This window comes from Aptenodytes patagonicus, chromosome 4 (genome assembly GCF_965638725.1).
Source record: "Aptenodytes patagonicus chromosome 4, bAptPat1.pri.cur, whole genome shotgun sequence".
Lineage (NCBI taxonomy): Eukaryota > Metazoa > Chordata > Aves > Sphenisciformes > Spheniscidae > Aptenodytes > Aptenodytes patagonicus.
The window spans coordinates 2,180,187-2,200,532 of NC_134952.1; positions in this window are offsets into that span (position 1 = coordinate 2,180,187).

Genomic DNA, 20,346 nt, shown 5'->3' on the forward strand with positions numbered 1-20,346 from the left:
GCCGTTACAGACATCTGACATCTGAGCTTCCCTCCAGCCAGGCAAGATGTTTTCTGCCCGGGATGGCATCGCGTTTTCTCTGTTGTTCCTGGGATGGGCCTGTCTTGATGTGCTTTGGGTGGTTTGTTTTTCATGGTGGTTGCCATTCCTGGAGCAATGGGAGGGAATCGGCTCATTTGCTTTGATAGCCTGGGATTTGGATGACTTGCCTCTGTCATAGCTGGTCTTCATCCGTGCAGTGGGTAAGGGGGTGAAGAAACCACGGAGGTCTGTGGATGGAAAGACAGATGATTTTTTTTCCAAAGAAGAATGTACCCTGCACCGATTACCTCAGAGCCTGCCTGTCTGTATGATTAATTACAGCAAATCAAGATTTGGACAGCTGGGTTTAGCCAAAAGTACTGATTTTTTCCTAATTCCAGAAGTAAGGTGGGATGGCAATGCCACAGAGAAGCCCTTGGTCTGTTTCCAAGTGCAAATACATTTTGTTTTTTGATAGTTGGAGATCAAGTGGTGGGCTATCAAGAGTTACATCTCTGCACTGGAAGGGAATGGAAAAATCAGGGTCATTCCTTTCGCAAAGAAATGGCAAGGAGACATTTACGTGTGTTGGAAAGGTCTGCAAGTGGGTGCAGGGAATGGGTGGGTGCCCCAGTTTTCCTACATGAAACTAGGACTAATCACGTAGCATTTCTCCTTGCCCCCAGAGCCAGGAATCAAGGAGAACAAAGAATTAATACAATTAGTGTTTTGGTGCTCCAGAGAGGTCTATCTGCCAGAAAATCTTTCCTTTAGGAGGACCCTCACCTCCCACCCAGTATGTTTTTGTTTTGCTCACATTCACTTCTGCCATTCAGGTTCTACAGAAAAATGTCATTCTTTGTATTATTGCTTTGCACTTGAAATGTAGCTGTGTTGAGTGAGAAGTTTGCAGGAGAAAATACATGAAAAAGTGGAAGGAAAGGTGCAATCCAGGACTGATGAGGTTTTTGGGTTAAAGCTGTGAGTAGAGCCAGCTCTTGCATGCCCTCAACATCTGCACAGCGCTCGCTAGTTTTATCTTGGTTTAGCTTCTATTTGCTGTTGTTGTTTTTAATCATAAAATGACTATTTGTGCAATGCAAATAGCAGAGCCTGCTGTGAGCCACTTAGCATAGCCCAGAAATGTCACTCTCCATATTCATCCAGCCTCTCCCGTGCGGAGGCAGACTGGGTTTTCAACAGCTGCAGTGGGGCACTGGCCTCGCTTTTCCAGGAAAGCGGGATGTCATTCATCCCTCTCTCTTCTGCCCTGGTTTTTCCCTCGCTGCTTGGGATTGAGGCTTGTAGAGGTAGGACAGCCTTGTCCACAAGGGGTAAGAGATCGTGACCGCTCCAGGCTTGCCAAATTTTTTTTCTTATTAAGACATGCATGCACGTCCCAACATTGAGAGGATGCAAACAGCACCAATGAGTTAATCCAGCGTTGGATGCTCAAGTAACAGAGGATGCCCCAATAGGAGGATGTCCCCTAGATAGGTCCTGAGTGCATGGGATGTTTTTCTTTGCAGGACAGCCATACTGAAGCCCAGACCGCCCCACTGCCGTGGGGTTTTTGCACGGCCCGACAAGACTGTACATTCTCTATTTACTCCCGGACCACATCTGAGCCCGAGGAGACGAATTGTTTGTGCCTAGCTGTTGACATGTTCAAGTTGTCCTTGTGCATGTGAGCTGCGGTCGCTGCTGGGCTGCTCTCCCGTCCCCAGGCGCAGACACCCGCTGTCACAGGCAGAGAGGGATTTTGCCTGCCACTTTCTAAGTGAGCAACAAGAAGCCACTTCTGAATCCTTTACGGTCGTTACCTGACATGAACTGGGGCATGGTAACTCAAAAAAATAAATCCCAGCAGATGCCAGGGACCCCAACCTTTCTCCTCTTGCTTCTGCAGGGCTTGCTCCTCCAAAGTGTAGCCTGTGTTGGAGGGACTGGGGGGGTCTAAGATCAGTTTTTCCACAGCTGTGCTTTCTGAGCACGAATGTCTCTGTTGCCTTCCTACATGGCATTTGGGAGGGGAGTAGCCTGGGACTGGGGTGGAAGATGCACCCTTGGTGCTTAGCCACAGTCTCAGAAATAGTGGAACAACCGGGTTCTCTCCAGATGACTGAAAATATGAAAATCCTCACTTGCCCAGTTTTATTTTTTAATCTGAGCACTTTTTCTTGGGTTCTGACCAAATGTTTTCTTTCAATTCCATGTCGCTTCTGTATTTATGGCTTCAAAAGAAATGTAAGCAAAAGCACCACTTTGACATTAGTTTCCCCTCCCCATGCCTTAAACACGACACTTCATACACAACCCCTAGCTCAGAAGTCCGTAAATCACTTGGAGAAGAGGATAACAGGGGACTGCTGCTTTCTTACTTTCCCCCACAAATTTCTTCTGTGGTTGGAGGGGTCGGGTCTTTGAGAGCACTGATCTCAGAGCGCTGTGCAACCTCCGCTTGCACCCGCAGGGTGGCCAGCCCCTTCCCCATGTCCCGTAGTGCCCCGGAGAGATAACACGTTAATCCACACAACACCAGCTCTGGAGGGGACGTTTCAGGCTGGAGGGGCTGTTGCAGAGGGTTCAGGGAGAGGTGGGAGAAGGGCTGGCTGCTGCTGGGGTTTGAACAGGAGAAGAACCCCGCGCCTTCCCAGGGACGGTTGTGCTATCAGCAGGCTCTTGACTCATGTTCCCAGGCAGGCATTTCGGTCTGCCCTGACCGCACTCCGAGCAGACAAATGCAATTTTAAAGTACCGTGGGCAACATTATCGCTGGCAGCTCTGTGCAGTTTCAATGTTCGGAGTGTGGGAATTGTTTTGCCTCTACGAGCTGTAACGGCGGCAGCTTAGAGGTGTAAAATGGAAAACCTCAAATGGAAAACCTCCACAAGATGAGCAGAGAGAGACCGTCAGCATCCCTCCCATGGTAAAGAGCCTGGCAGGGGGTGGAGAGGGGAAGGGAAAGGTCGTGGGGAGCACTGAGTTTGCAAAAAAAGCTGTTGGGGTGCGGAGGGTTTGGGGTGAGGAAGGTGGAGGTGGTCAAGAGATGGGGGCGGAGGGGGGTGGCCTAAAGAGGCCACCAAAGCAGAGCCACATTGGACCCCGGCCACCCCGTGTGGGGACGTGGCACTTTGTCCTGCTATAGTACAGGCAAGGAAATGGATGGAGCTGAGGGAATAAATACAGAAGGGTGACAAAATGCTGGAAAATGATGTCCAGTGGGCCTGTGCAGTGGTGGGTGTTCCTGGAGACACCCAGAGATGTGTGTGCACAGGGGCTAACGGCAGAGCCAGCAAAGCCTTTGAAAAAGGGGGTTGTTCCTACTCACCCTGCTTGCGACAGCCGTGGCTCCCCACCGTTTGCAAAAGGCAGGCAACTCCGGGGGCCCCCCATCCCTTTTATACATGTGCCAAATCAGGACCGTCTTTTTTTTTTTTTGCCCCTTGCTAATGTCAGGAGAGCTAAAAATACTGTAAAGCGCCGGCGAACATGCTAACATTGCTGCTGCCAACCAAAGCCTCTACAGGCCTGGCACTTCTGCAGAGCGCAGGGGCTAGGGTGTATTTACAGGAGGGATAGGGGAGAGATAAGAGGCTTTTCCTTATCAGCGGCCAAGCTTTGGCAGGGCAGCAGTGGCAGTCTGCCCGGCTGGCTCGTGTCCGTCCCCACCCGCCTGGGGAGGGCAGCTGCCTGCAGGAGGTAGTACAGCTTATCAGTTTGGGTGTTTCTGCAGGGTTGCTCCTGCCTTGTTTTTTTTTTTTTTTTTCCCGGACACCTTTCACTGCGTTCTTATAGTGCTTTGGATTTCACCATTCTGGCTTTGCCCTGGTAGGGATCTGGGGAAAGCCAAGAGAAGGGTTATCCAGCGAGCTGGTGGGGTTGTCCTCTCTCCGCCTCTGCTCGTTAGCACTGCTTGGAAAGGTCTTACTGTCTTGTGAGATGCTCATGGAGCAATTGGCAACACCTTTGGAATCATCTGCATCTGCCCCGAACTTATTGCACCCCTGATTTTCCCACTCTTCTGCAAAATCCACTGTGCCATCAGGCTGCATGTGCAGAACTGGAAGGGGCATTTTTTATTCTGGCTTTGCACAGCACAGGCTGCTTTGCAGCACTTGTCTTTACTTGGTACTCTGGGAAGTCCCCAGTGCACATCAGGATTAAGAACACCATCTCACAGAGGTGACCAAACATTTGAAACACGGATGTTGGAATATTGCTCTTTATTATTATCTATGTTCCACTAAGTGGCATCATATCCCTTGTTTCTGTTCACTCATCTTAACTCCGCTGCCAAATATTGAAAATTTTCTTCATCAGACAGACAGAAAATAATAAAGGAGGAAAAATATTTGCCAACTGAATGGAATGTATTTTTGGAAGAATTTTTCCCAGTTTTTGGCTGAAAGTGGGGAGGGAAAAAAAAGGAGATTACTTTGGAAAAGAGGAGAAACGTTTCATTTAAACTCCCCCCAGATCTCAGCCCCCCAGGCTCGCTCCCTTTACCTGGGGTTCAGAAACCACAGCCTCCCGATGCTGCAGGTTTTCTCCATCTCCCCTCTCGGTGCGGGGTTGGCTCTGTTTTGGATGAGGCGGACACCACACCCGGCTGCTGGAGAGCACAACATGTCATTTGGGTCCCAGCGACGAGACCTTCCTAATTTGCAGAAAATGGTTTCAAAATGAAATTTTCAGGGTGAGTGGGTTTTGGCAGCAGGAGGCTGGCAAAGGAAAGTCCCGGGTCTTTGGGGAGAGAGCATGAGATCCCATAGCTCAAAGTTTCCAGTTACATGTGGCCATTAATGGGTCTGTTTTGCAATTAGTGACCCCGCGCTGGTCTCTACGCAATCCAGAGACCTACTGAAATGCTGCAAAAGGCTCTGTAAGGCATTACACCCCGCCTGGCTAATGTAGTTTTGGAGCCAAGGCATGAGTTCAAGCCTCTAGGCAGACCTACGGACAGCAGTCTGGCCATGGTGGAGCCCACTGTCAGTGGGACCCTGGTTCTTTAGTCTGGGAAATCAGTGACATCTCACCTGGGTGCTGGCCACGTCCTTCCACTGGCTACAGAAACAGATTTGGCTCATCTGTGCTCACCAATGAGACAACTAAGGTGAGGTTGAACTTTGGTCTCTGATACGCAGCAAGTTGTCACCGTCCTTGCTGTGGGACTCTTCTGCTAGATGATGTCCGAAGGGCGAACTGAAGCTTTTGCAAACGAAATAGAAGGAAAAAACCCACACCAGACAGACCAAAGGATTCACCAAAAAGTCATAAGCCAATATGAGTTGCCATGGCTGGGCAGCTTTATTGACCATCTAACAGCGGCAAAGGGGTTTTGCAGGTGTTGCAGGAAAAGGCGAGCTTGCAGGGAGGGTTTGAAGCAGAGGGACGAGACGTTGCTGCGATTGTATTTGGGGGGTTCTTCTCAGCATGAAGACAGACAGGGAAAATAGCACAAGATTGCTTGCTTGGAGATTCAGCAGCTAGTAGAGGATAAACCAGGTGAACCTGGAGATGGGGTTGGGATCAGAGGTGAGACAGGAGGAGGCACAGAGGCCTTAGATAACAAAGGCAAATCGCTTATTCTCTCTTTCTACAGGGGGAAACAGTGCAAAGAGAATGAGGATACAGAAAAAGTTGACCCGACCAAGGCAAGGAGCTAAAAATACTTTTGCAGAGAGGTATTTTGCATGTGCAATGAAGGCAAAGTTGCATCAGACGAGCCCAGATGAGAGGCTGTGGCAGTAACCCTGTGCGGAGAAAAGGGTCTTGATGAGCTGGTGGGTTGTGTGGGTGGGCAGGGGAGGGCATTGCTTTGAAATGCCGGGTGGGAGGGGTGTAGGCTCCAGCTAGATAAGAAAAACTGCCCACACCAACTAAGGCTACTACAGATTTGATCCTAATTATCTATGTACGGCAGAAAGGGCCAATTTCTATATTCAGTTGTAGCTGCAGGTGGGTGTTTGCAGATGAGGCCAAGGTATATATAGTTGTGCTGTCCCCACCTTGGTTGCATGGCATGGCGGAGAGCAGATAAAACTGCCCCGTTGGGTGGGATGCAGCCCCCAGGCCATACCCATCCCTGAGCCATGGCATTGCTAATATTGCAGAGCAAGGAGAAATTTCAGACAGAGAAGTATCTGTCTTTAAACTAGGGCTGGTCTCATGCTGTTTGCTTCATCTCTGTGGAGCCACGAGCAACTTGGGATTTGCAGGACTGGAATCCAACGTGGTGCCTCTGAGAAGGACTGGCCGTGGGCTCCCGACCAAGGCGTACGGATTGTGGCAGCAGTTCTGCAGCCTTCTCATGCAGAGCGTGGTTGGGAAAGTAATTTTCATTGTAATCTTTTATTTTACTTGTGAAGCCTTCCAGACTCAGGGAGTCTCTTGGCTCGAAAGCCGGGAGCTGTTTTTTGGGTTATTTTTTGGTTTTTTTTATAAAGCACTCAGCAGGAATCCAGAATTTAAGAGACGGGAGAGAATTGCTCACTCTTCAGACATTGGCAGTGAGCCGCTTTTCCAGTTTATTTCCCTGGAAAGAGGGGACGAATACATGGAAATGAAGCAAAGGCAATATTTTAAAATCTTCCAGACAAGCACCTTCACCTAATGTAGATCTGGGCTGGCTTTTCAAGCCAGCAGCATTCCTAGCCTGGCAGATCCTAAGCCCAGAGCAGGCAGGGAAATCCACAGCTGGTTTTGAAACTAGCAGTGAGCTGTGTTTGAACAGTAATATGTCTTTCAGGAGGGACACCTATCTCAATCGAAGCATCCAGGAGGGGCTGAATTCACGCCAACCACTCAGAAGCTAACACCGTGTTGCTCTTGCAGCTAAAAACCCCCGATTTATTTGGAGTCTGCAATTTTCCAGTCTGCAAGGGACAGCCGCTGGTTACCCATCCATCTGCTTGATTCAAAAGCCATTGGACAAAATATGGGTCAGGGCCACCTTGTTGTTCTGTTTGTTTGTACAGCACCTCCTGGGTTGGGGTGTTGTGCGTCTCAGTGATGCTGCTCATGTCTAAGTTTACAGCAATGCCAGCGGGGAAGGATTTGTGTTCTGGGCTGGCCTTTGAAAGCATGAGATTCAAAAAACAAACAAAAAAAGAGACAAACAGGTGATGCTTCAGCATGTTTTCTGATTTGGAGGTCTCTCTAACACCGTACTTTAAAGGTTTTTTTACAGTATTCATGAAAATAAGAGATCAGGAGGTGGGAAAAAAGAAATTGAAAACTGGGATTCCTGCTTTCTCATCTGGGACTGTAAGATAAAACACAGGGACCTGGTGTCTCCTAATTAAGAGGAGCACCAGTGAAAGTGCCCGTGTTTTTCAGCCGCTCTCACTGTGTGCTTGCAGGGACTCGGGCTTGCGAACTCCTGCTCTGCCTGTGCCTTTGACCGCTCGGCACATGGGGGCCTGATGTCGGGTGGGACCTTTCCTTGCTGCTGCAGCACAGGGAACAGATCTACAGTGTTGTGAAAAGACCTCCCGAGGGGAGTGAGCTCCTGTTTGGTAGAGCTCACCCATCTGCGGCAGGGAGCTGGAGCTGCTGTGGTGCAAAGGTACGTTTTAAGGAACCAATACGGGAAATAATGCATCAGACACGTCTGTCACCAAGTTGCCTCATCTTATGCATCACTGTCTTTGATGACCTTTCTCAAGTGCTTTCTCTTAATGAATAGTTATTTTTTGCAGACTGAGGAAGAACACAGGGCTTTTGACAGTTCCCTTCCATCATAGTTTCCTTTCCTTTTCTTTTGTTTTGTTATTTCTTTCAGGTGAATACTTGAACCAGAAATGAGTCAACTCCTTTTTTTTGATCAAAAGCACAAAACATCCCGCAGAGACTGGGCACATTCTGCTTTATGAACTCACGGCGCTGGCATCTCACAACGACAATGATGTGTTTGATGAGCTCCTAATAACGCTGCAAAGAGCCCTCCCCTCTTGAAGCCCGCCTCCTGGCACCAGTCTGACACTAAAATCTTTGAAGCTTGGACAAGTATTTAATTGACATCACTGTGCTGGCCTGGTATCGTTGTGCCGAAGCTGTCAGGCTGCTGCAGACAAAGTGAAGGAACAATGTAAGTGACGTTTTGTTTAGAGGAGGCTGGAGTAGTGGGGAAGCACAGCCAAGGATTAGAGCATACACGCTCCCTGGTGCACTTCCATGCTTTGCTACCCTATCATATGTCTTACCATACAGAGCACACGATGACCCGTGTGATTTCCCGACAGTCTGGTAATACCCACAGCACTAAGGTCGTTTTTGGCTGCGGTCATTTGCCTGGTGATGTAAAAAGTCCCCATGGCTCAGCTGATGCACAGGGACATGCTAAGGTTGCCTGCAGGTCTGCCAGGGAGAGCGTCTGTCTTTCATCTCCGGTTGCCGGTCCCGGTCAGGAACCGGTGCACCATGAAAGGCTTGAAGATTGCACGGTATCCCAAAAGACATGAGATGTTCTGGGTATCTAGCAAGCCTCTCAGTGTTGGGAAAATTTCCAAACGTGAGTCTCAGGTAAAAGGTGGGGAATATTATGGACCAAACCTCCCAGTCCTTGAGGTCTGTTTGCCAGACAAAGACAGAAAGTCCATGGGGTCCACGTGGACTTCACAGCAGGTTTCCAGACATAGTGTTGGGCTGTGACAGTCTGCAAAACAAAACTGCTCATTCCACCACCGCCAGCAAATCTGTCAGCAGAAGACGCCACACGATGCCACCAGGTGTGTAATGATAAATACACCTCCCAGCTTGCACTAGCAATGATGTTCACCGTGTCGTGTCTTCTGGTTTTGCATTGGTTCTTGCCTCCTTTTCATCCGCCGTGGGTCACGTCTGAGTCAGAGCAGACAGGGCAGGCTGTTACAAGAGATGCACTCCCAGAAATGTGCTGCTGTTGTTTATTTTTACTTGTCCCTGCTTTGCAAGGATCGAGTGCGTGGGAAGAACAAATGATCTATCCTTGGAGATTGAAAGGCAGGGAGAAAAGAAACAATATTTTAATGCAAGATTGTGCTTGAAAACAAGCAAACCTGGATTTTAGGCCTTGATAGGGCTCAGAGGTGACTTTGCAAGAAAAATGGACAGCTTCCAGTCCCTGGCACAACCTCCAGGCAGGAGAAAGCTCTGAGACAAGTAGCCAGCCCTTCTCCGAGAGTTACGAGGAGAGGTTTACCTTCCTCAGGAGCTTGGCCATCAACACGGCAGGCACTGGCTGTGCTTGGACTGTGATGTTGACTTACAGTTTCCTTCATGGCCTGGTGGTCCCAAAATAACAGAAAAGGGACCTTGGGTGCCATCTATTGGAGAGGTGTAGGAAGGGAGAAGACAAGCTGGCTTCATCTGCATGGATGATACACCACTGCAAACAGACTGGCTGTTATGGCTCAAAAATTCACTTCTATCTGGAGTAGGTGGGTAATAAAGTGTCTTGTCTCTGTTGTACAGCAATAAGGCCAAAGTACAGTCTGTGGCATGGGATGTTCAACATAAACATCACCTCAGTCAAACCCTCTTGGGGAACAGAGCAACAAAGTAGAGTAATTTCTTAGCAGCGAGTGGTTTGCTGATGCTGTCTCTGGGCAAAGGAGAAGAGCAAAGGCCATGGCTGGCTGGTTCTGCTCAGCAGTTGTGGGGCTGTTGTTTGCTCTGAAACCAGAGACTTGCTCCTCTCCTGGTTTTGGTGACCAAGGACAGCACGCATGCTACTGACACTGTGGGACTGAGGTGTAGGACTGAGATGTGTCCAAAGTAATGTTCTCCTGATGGTCCCATCAGCGTCCAGGAGATCTGGAACAGAGAACTCCTGGCCAACAAGCTGAGCAGAGGAGTGCTTTTACTGTTCATACGTACAATAAGGTTCAGTTTATTACAGTGCCTTGTTCTTTTCCTCTTGGGTCATGCAGGGTTTATGGGGATCCATGGATTCTGCTTCGTTTTTCCAGGGGTTTTGACCCCTTTAGAAGGACTATGTGTGTACTTCGTGCTTAAAGGTAATAGACTGATTCCAGCTGGCATCCGCTAGAGATCCAATATACACACCCCAGGACTATTTTCATTGGGCTAATTATTGTTGCTGGTGTAACAAGCAGCACTGTAATCATAACTCTTGTTCTTCATGGATCTCCACAGACCCATTAAAAACCATTGTAATCTGTAGGATCCCTGGAGTACATGCAAATTAATAGCAGTGCCTATGCATTACAATTACCACCAGGCAAAACTCAGAAGTTTCCTTTTGCTGGAAAGTCCGATTCTCTGGAAAACAGTGATTCAGAATTACCAACTCTTAGGAAAATAAGAATCCTGGAATAAATGTGCAGAAATCCTCTTTCTCGGCTATTTTGAAAACTGTCTTCATGTTGAGCTTCTCTAAGAGAGATCAGTCTCTCTTTTTCTTTTAATTTACTCTCAGTGTTATATTAAAAAATAACCCACAAACCAGCTGCTACTCTAATTAGTATTGAGTGAAACAGCTTCTTTTACCATCTAATTCAAAATGTCAAACAATTCCCTTCCAGCAGCAAGACACACCTCAGACAAGCAGATAAGATGTTTCATTAGAGTAGTAGCTGCCTTCAATATTGTGGAAAACTGATCGCAGGCTAAAATAGAAGCAGAAAAATATGGAGCCGGACTGGCAGGCAGGCAGGAGAAATCCTAGATGAAGTTAGCACCCAGACATTTTCCCAGACAGACCATTAGGTGCATATTTTTTTCTCTCTCTCTTTTTTTTTTCCCCCTGGCAAATTGATTAATTTCCAAGAGAAAATTTCAGTCTTGCCAAAACTTCATTTTTCTGAGTAGCTGCAGTCCTGATAAAACTGCAGCCAACAGGGAAGCTCCGTTTGCGGTGAAGTACATGCAGTTCCTCTGCAGACCTCCAGGAGGTGGATAATCCATTTTCTGCCCATTTTACGGACAAAGAAAGAAGCCAGGTGTGACTTAGTCCAAATCTTCATCCGTGTTTAATCATTGGCTTGTAGGAACTGCAGTTCCTGCTATGGAGAATGAGCTTTCTAAATATTCACGGAGGACAATCCCTACTCCAAAAAACTCCCAGTTTAATTTAAACATAGTCAGGGATTAAAACAAGAGCAATTTATGTACAAAGCAGCATCATTCCCTGTGGGCAAGCAAATGAATGGACACTCTAAGGGTATTCCTGAATTAGGTACCCCAGTGGATCTCCAAGCCTTGTGTGCAGTCTCTAAGGTGACAAGCAGGACCCCATCCTTACAGGGACACAGCTGTGGAAAATGTGTAAAACAGGATTATCCTGTAGATACTGTGTTGAAACAGTAATTTAGGTGTGTGTTTGCTAAGGTGGACCTGGACTTCTGCTCTGCTCTGGAGATGGGACTTGAACCTTGGTGTCCAGTGACTGCTCCAGCCATCAGAGGTAGCCATGGGTTGAGCTGGGAGAGTGAGGGTGGATCTTTGGCACGGACCAGAAATGCTCCCACAGCCTGACAACCTTTCCGCTCAGCACCATACTTTCCAGCTTACTTTTTTTGGACAAGTTGAGGTTTTCTGACAAAAATTATTTGAGGGATTTCTGATCTACTCCAACCTGTGATAGTTTCCACCTGCTTGTGCAGGTGATGTGGGCAGCAAGGGTCAGAGGGTTTTTAGCACCACAGATTGGGTGAAAAAAAGGTAGGAGGAAGCAGCACAGACATGTTTTACTTGACTGGAAGTTATGGGAGAAGCTGGAAAGCCAGCTGGAGAGCTCTTTCCTGTACGAGGTGAGGAGTTTTCCTACCTCCCTCGAGTGGGTTTTTTTTACAGCTCCTCCAGGTCTGACAGACGTAGACAGGTTTGCTGTAGGACGCTTAGCCCACAAGTGCTGGTGTCTGAGGGGTAGCTGTTATCACCAGAGGGCTCTGTGTCCCTCTCGGCTGAATCAGCAATGGCCATAAGTCACCATGCAACCACTACAGTCATCTTCATCCTTGCTCGGTGCTGTCCCCGTGGGACAGCCAGGCACCAGCGGACAGCGGGGTGCACATCGCACATAAATAGAGGGCAGTTGTGCATTGCTGCTAGGAGTGAAACCAAGTCTCTTTATATTGTTTGAGTAACAAACAGAGGAAGTATCTGTAATCTCTCTTCCCTGCCACTCCTAGGGAGCTATCTTGTTGCCTTTCCTGTGGAGTCCTTTGCTGCGGTTCTGCCTGTGGGAACTGCTACACAAACGGATTATTTAAGCTTTGACCAGTTCTTCTCAGGGGTTTTTACAGGGTTCCCCTTTTGCGCATCTGTCTTTCATGGCAGGAGGAAAAAAATTGATCTCCAGTTTCTATCTATCTGTTTTGTGAGCTGGGACGATCCGGCAGCTCCTCTCCTGCAAAAGCTCAGCTTGTGCAGCATTACCACCTTCTGAACAGTCTGTCTTCTTGCTGACCCTTCACCAGCTGTTACGTGCTCAGAGATGTCTTTCTCCCAGAATGCGTCCTCTTCAGTAGATCACACCTATGCTGGAAAAAAGCCCTGCCTGGACCCTAGACCGCAGAATTTGGTACTGCTTAACCTTTGTTACCAGCGCCTTGGTCAGGCACTGAGGTGTGGGCTGCCCTTCCATTTCGTTGGTTTGCAAAAATCATACCCTTATGGGACAGAGGAAAAAGCCTTCTTGTGGTGGAGACAGACACAGCAGCTAGAAACAGTGCTGTTTGTATGGGAATGAGGATAGGTCTCTGCAACGCATCATTGCAAAGCCTTGTTGCGGGAGCTATCCCTACAAACCTTCTGCAGAGTAGATGAAGTCCGAGAAAGAAGCTGTTACTGCCCCTAAGAGCTGTGACCAAGGCAGGTAACGGAGGCAATGGGTGCAGCGACATGCCAAAGCTACAGCTCTCGCAAGGCAGCAGGGAGCAATCCCATATCCGTGCCCTGACACAGGAACCACTGGATTACGTAGGTCTGGATTAGACCCTGCTGTCATAGATAAACGCGCTGGACAAACTTAAAGGCATCATGCCATAGCTGAAAGCAACTCAGGTCATGCCACAGTCACTGGGCTTGGAGGGCAGCTAAGGATCCTCACTCCTCTCGATGTAAGATCTCAGTTAAATTCCTGCCAATTAAATTCCTGCCTATATATTCTACCCTTGAGCAGATTCCCATCCTTCTAGCATACTGCACTCCCACCTGCCCCCAGCTAAACAAGCCTTCACCCTAGCTGACATAGAACTGCCTCCCTGCATGGTTTTGAGAAAAAACAGTCCTTTCTAAGTCTTTGGGAGGCTTGGGGATGACCCGTGGTCATCCAGGCTGGGAGCCTGGCCTGAAGCCTTGCAGCCTCTCCCAGTCAGTGCACTTCACTTCTCTTCCAGCAGCACGTACCTGGATGCCAGACACCCTGGGATGGAGGGAGGACATGTTTAGGCTCCTCCAAGTCCCCTAGCTTTTCCTGCTCGCTCTAGTACCACTCCAGCATCTCTTTCCTCCAAGCGTGGCAGTTTGGGTCCAGCCTTTTAAAATAAGTATAATCAGAACTATTCAGGATACTTCAGTTGTGGTCTCAAAAGTGTCTGATACCATGACATTAAGGTTTCCATACCAGCATTTAAACTCCTTGCCCAGTACATCCTAGGATGACATTTTTCCACAGATGCCTCAATTATTTAGGTTATAAATATCCCATAGCTCCACATTTTCTCCTCTTCCACTATTTCCAAACTGTAATTTTTTATCTTTTAGTCAAACTTTTTGTTTGATTCCCTCAGTACACACTCTCATACCTTATTAAATTCCACCCTTTTTAGCTCTCAAGCTCAGGCATTTTGTCTTTTATGATAATTTCCAATTCTTCCCTCTGCAGAGTCTTTATCTCTGTACCCACAGGAATCATCAGCTCCTGTGATGATCATCCTTGCTCTTCCTTTAGTCACAACTATTACTAAAAATAGATTTTTTAAAAAAGGGGCTCGAGGTCTCACCTTTCAACTCCATTAGAAACTTTATTCCCATCTATCAGTTCCTCTCCCATAAAAACCTGGTGATGTCTACACCTTGTCCTCAGCTTGGTGCTTACTCATCTTCACAGATTCCAAACAAATCCTCTTTTTCAGGACATTACTGAATAAATAAGATGCCAGGCATGATGTCAGCAAATAGATCAGTGAGATTCTCAGGCAGAAAGCCTCTCATATTTGACTTTTCTAGGAAAACACTGGTTTTTGGCAACGAATTAGGGAAGGAGGTATAGGAGGAAAGCAGCCATGGCAGCTCCCGCTGTCAGGTAACACATGCTTGTCTTGAGCAACAACTGATTTCCTACCACAACAACTGGGGTTCATCCTATCTGGTTTTCGATGTCTCCAGTGAGGACACAAGATCCAACATAGCCACCTCAAATCCCTCGTGCTCAGGAAGGAGAGCAGGTACCGGTGGGTAGCAGTAGGTCTGATGAGCTGCATGCAAGGAAGAAATGTCATGACAAACCTTAGTCTTGTGATTAGCTCTCAACCCCCTGTAGAAACCACCTTCCTCCTCAGCAGACTTCTACCCTGGCTTTGCACAGCAGACCTGACAACGAGCCGCAGAGATATCCATCTTTTCAGAGATCTTCCAAGAGCAAAGTCTTTGAGGGCCCAGGTCTGGACCCACTGTGTCGCTTGCTGATTTTATTCATGCGGTGCCAGAGATTGATCTATCCCCTGCATCATAAGCACTAAAGATCCAGCTGCTGGGAAGAACTGCTCCAGGCTAAGTCTTGGCAAATATCTTGGCATGTGAACATTGTAAAGGTGACTTAATAACTCCAAAAAAACCCAACCCTCAAACCGTGCAAGGACCAGCGAGTCGTTGCATATTGGCAGAACATGAGATGGGAGGTGGCCAGCACAATGCATCTGCAGCTTGTAAGGTATGCACGAGCCCACAGGGTTGACTCTGTGGCCAGCTGGCCCTAACTGGGGCTCAGCGAATAAAATGTAGAACTGAAGCAGCCAAAGATCAGAATATTGTGAGGTTACAGGCAGAGAAATTCGTAGCCCAGCCCATCCAGTGTCACTATCCTTATCCAAATTCAGCCTTCTTTGTAACCTTGGTATTTTTTCACATAAACCAATTCCCATTTTATTGGTTAGGAGAATTAATCATATCATCCAATTCTTCAGATTCTTCATCCAGTCTCTTTTCTGAATGAGGGAGGTAAAAACCCTGCAGATTTTATTGATGACCATTATAAACAAACATAATGCTTTTAAAATGTGCACTGTAGTTTTATGTTTTTCAGCATTTCAATGTTTGTAACTACATGTTGCCTGTGTCTTTCTACAGCGACTCTAGACTTACACTACGACCCCAGATAAACTTTCCCACAAGGCTCCGTAGCCCCAGAAAGAGAAGAAAATATTGAATGTGTGTGTGTCAAAAGCAAGTAAAAAGTTCGCTGGGGAATGAACCAATTTATAGGGTCAGAAACCCCTTGCTAAAGGTGATACCAGAGTTAGGGAATCATAGAATCATAGAATCATTAAGGTTGGAAAAGACCTCTAAGATCATCAAGTCCAACCGTCGACCCAACACCACCATGCCCACTAAACCATGTCCCTCAGCACCTCAGCTACTCGTCTTTTAAATACCTCCAGGGATGGGGACTCAACCACTTCCCGGGGCAGCCTCTTCCAATGTTTAACCACTCTTTCAGTAAAGACATTTTTCCTCACGTCCAATCTAAACCTCCCCTGGCACAACTTGAGGCCGTTTCCTCTCGTCCTGTCGCTTGTTACTTGGGAGAAGAGACCGACCCCACCTCGCTACAACCTCCTTTCAGGTGGTTGTAGAGAGTGATGAGGTCTCCCCTCAGCCTCCTTTTCTCCAGGCTAAACAACCCCAGTCCCCTCAGCCGCTCCTCATCAGACTTGTTCTCCAGACCCCTCACCAGCCTCGTTGCCCTTCTCTGGACACGCTCCAGCACCTCAACGTCCTTCTTGGAGTGAGGGGCCCAAAACTGAACCCAGTATTCGAGGTGCGGCCTCACCAGGGCCGAGTACAGGGGCACCATCACTGCCCTGCTCCTGCTGGCCACACTATTTCTGATACAGGCCAGGATGCCCTTGGCCTTCTTGGCCACCTGGGCACACTGCCGGCTCATGTTCAGCCGGCTGTCGACCAGCACCCCCAGGTCCTTTTCCGACAGGCAGCTTTCCAGCCACTCTTCCCCAAGCCTGTAGCGCTGCATGGGGTTGTTGTGACCCAAGTGCAGGACCCGGCACTTGTCCTTGTTGAACCTCATACAGTTGGCCTTGGCCCATCGATCCAGCCTGTCCAGGTCCCTCTGCAGAGCCTTCCTACCCTCGAGCAGATCAACACTCCCGCCCAACTTGGTGTCGTCTGCAAAACTAAGGAAGACTTGCTAAATTTCTCAAAGCACTGAATTTTCTTTAATTGGCATTTTCTCCACGCTGACATGTTTGTGAGGGTCTCCAGGACACAGGAACTTTCCTAAATCTCTGCTCTCTTGTACTATAAAATCTTTCAGACACAGGCTGAGGTGTATTTTGTCACCCCAGGTGGAAAGGATGCAAACAGCAGGGTAAGAATTCATATTTTCTATTTCCTTGGATGCTTTCCTTCCGGGGCTCGCTTCTTAGTGTTGCATTAATGAAGCCCACTCCCGGGCAGAATTGCCTCATCAGCCTCATTTGTGTGCTGTGAGATAAGGGAATGAATTTGGCTGGTTGTCAGTTAATTAACAGACCGCTGATGAATTTGTGCCACTATCGGCAGGGTGTTAGTGCTCTCCTGGGCTCCTGCTGTCAACAGGAGGTGGAGGACAGAGAGTTTCTGCAACATCCGCGCTACAGAGCAAGCGGTCCCCAGGGTCCGTACCCCCCCATCAAGGGCGAGCACTGTTGCTACTCCCAGATATCACAAAGTAATGGATATTTCTAAAGAAAAAAAAGAAAATCCAGGGCAGGATGCCCCCATGGCCTCCACTGAGGACAGAAAGGCTTGCGCATACACCCGAACTGTAATTATTCAGGCTGAACACTTGCAAGAAAATAACATTTTTTTATTTTCTTTTTTTTTCTGTGAACAAACAATGAAAAATTCCAGCAAGTGGGACTTGAAGTTCTCCCTTTCCTGTGAGGTCCTGCACCCCCGGCTGCCACGGGGTTTTGAATACTTTATATGGAGAAATAAATGAATGGATTTTCCCTGATCCTCATTCCTTGCGCAAGCCCAAGGTTCAGGGTGGGTTTCATTGAAAATGGGCAGCATCTCCCAGGGTTTGACAATACAAGCCCGTTGTCAGCGGGAGACACAGGGCTTCGCTGTGAATAGGTGTGGCTTTGGGGAAATCTCTTTTGGGCTGCATGTTTTGGGGACTGAAAACCCTTTGCTGAGCTGTTGCTGTGCAGGAGGAACATCTGCTAAGGGATGAGCGAAGAAAAAACACATGGAAGGGGAAGGAAGTGTGAGCACGTGCTCTGTACGTGCAGAGGATAATCTGAGCTCAGGTATAAAAGTAACAATTGCCATTTATGTTTTTTTTTTTTAACCAATCCTTAATTCATCAAATCCTTCCACTTGAAGAACATATCTCTATCTTGTTCTATCTCCTTTACTTCTACCCCAGAAGGAAAGAATCAGAAGAAATATATAATAACCATGAGATATTTTGGACTTCCATAGCATCTGTATAGTGGTCCTACTATTCCCAACAGGTTCCTGTGCTAGCCCGAGAAGGTGCATGTTACAAAGGGAATAAAACAAGTTTCTTCAATGAAGAGCTTGGTGTCCTACAAAGCAGCACACGACGTTGTGCAGAAGACTGGCCTCAGAGACCTCAGAAAAGCCACTGAAATACAAGCTCATGGCTGAAACGTTTTTTTCCACACCATCAGTTGTGATGTTGGGCATCCAGGAAAACATCAGGTAAGCCATGTTTGTAGGGTGGGGAATGCTGCCTGGGAAACAGTGACTGAAAAGGATTTGGGGGTTGACCTGTTAAGTCCCAGTGCCCAATGCTGCAACCAAAAAAGCTGGCAAAGCTTTGTATGTGCAAGGTGGGGCAGCTCAGGTAGGAAGGTGGGATCAGGTTGGTGACCTAGGGCCACTTAAGTCATCCTCACTTCAAGAAATGGAGATCTGAAACCACAATTTTCAGTTATATCATCATTTTTTTTAAAGGCTTCTCCTCCTGATCTGCAGAACAAAACCCACTGCCCGAAGTCAGGACCATGGCTCTGCTGGGAGGCAGCAGCTGGGAGAGCAGAGGCAAGGAGTGGGTTGGGGCAAGGGAGGGGACAAGAGGTGCCTTGTGATGCAGACACAGAGGTAACCCTCCAAATGAACTGAATTCTCTTTGGGTGTGGATTCTGATGGCAACATCCACAATTTTCCAAAGCAACCTCTTGCTTTACTCTTCTCCCTGGCCCAGCCACTGCTAACTGCAAAATATCTGCCAGGCAAAGAGTGCTCTGCACCCAGCCTGCTCCTGCCTTTACTGAGTTGACAAATGCGTTGCTTCCTGACCAGCAGCCTAAGACTGATCGTTTGCAATTGTCTTTTGTCTCCGAGGCCTCTCAGTACCATAATCCCAGGGGCTGTGTTTGTGCTACTGGCTAAATGGAGTCCCAAGCCCTCTCTCTGTCTTGCTATTCATTATATATATTATAATCTCTGAAGCCCTTTGTAGAAGCAAAGCCCGAGCAGATCTGTACTTTCATTTATCCTGCCTGAGCCATCTGGACAGGGGCAGGGCTGGGTCAGACAGGACATCCACCTAACCCCATGCCTTGTGTCTGACCATGGCCAAAAGCAGGATCCTAGAGAAGGGCGGAAGAGCAAAGCCTGCTGCTTTGTGTCGGAGCAAGATCCTCCCAGCCCCCAGGCATGTTGTCTCAGACGCTTCCTGAGCTGAATGTGGCCTCTGTGCATTTAGCAATTCTCAGTTAATTTCTGCTTCGTTAATTTGTCTCATCTCCCTGTCAGCCCACATAAGCTGTCAGCATCCTCATGATCCTGTGGCAAGGAGATACACGGCTCAGATGTGAAGAACCATCTCTGTAGGCCTCTCTCATATATGTGGCCCTCACTGGCAGCCTTCTCAGCACCTTCCACAGGCATCCCAAGAGCTTCCAGGGAATGACATGGCTGTTTCAAGCCAGGTCTGTAGGATAGACCAGGTAATGTAGACAGAAAGTGTCTTCATCACACAAATGGCCTTCAAGGCCACTCTTTTTATCCCATGCAGATGCAGCCCATATCTCCCTGGGGTATCAGTTGTGAGTGCAACAGTTGTGTTAGCTTCATTTGGAGTTACAAATTCCAAGAAAATGCAGGGCCTATACTTTCAGAGTTGATGCAACATTAATGTTACGTTGCTAAATAGGACTTTAAAGGAGCCACGAGGAGACTGAGACAACCAAAACCCATGGGATTTCAGCAAGGGGTAACTGCCGTACTCTCACAGAAGATAGGTGGCTTTTCTCTGTAATCTGTTTTGCCCTCGAAGCTAGGTAAAAGAGAGCCTTACATCTTGCAGTGATGGGAAACATTTGTGCCGGTCTCCCTCTTCTCGAATGATAATCCTCAGCCAGTTCTGGTTTGTTGTTTACTTTTCTTTCTTCTTTAATTGAAGCCCTGCTGTAAAGAATTAAAAGCAAACTTTTTTGAAGAAGGGATACACTTGCTCATAAGAAAATCTGTGCGAGCTTTACCCACCCCTTTCAGAGCTGCTCAGAGCTCTGGGATTTACTGATGTGTGTCTTTCTCTACTGAGTTGCTTTAGTAGAAATTTGATCTTTGCTCCCGTCTCCTAAATGCATCTGCAGCCCTCGCTTTTGTGTGCTCTCTGCCAGGCTTGGAAATGCACCAGCTCTGATGGAGAACCTGCTGAAGAAGGAGCAGGAGATGGATAGCAGCGTCCCTTGAGGTGCACCATGCTGGTGGTCTCCCATCAGCCGAACATCTCCCTGTCAGCAGCCCTTGCCTCTTTGCTTCCCACCCTGCCTCGAAGCATGGGGCCAGATGCCAAGGATAAGTAATTGAAATGAGGCAGAAAGACTGACGAGGAGGCAGAGGTGAGGAGCAGGGAGGATGCTTCCACACTTGGATGGGAGTGTGGGAAGATCTAGGGTTCAACAGAGGAGGAGAGGCCAACAAACGGGGAGCTGTCAGGAATCAGGGCCGGTCAACAAGTCCCTTTAGCCCAGGGTCATCCTCAATTCCAGCATGTGGGCTTGGCATGGAGGCAAAAGCTTGATTGTGAAATCCACTCCTGCGCTGTCACACTCAGGGACAGACTGATGAGTCTTGGGAAGCCCATCTGCCCTATACGACCAAGTGCAAGAATAA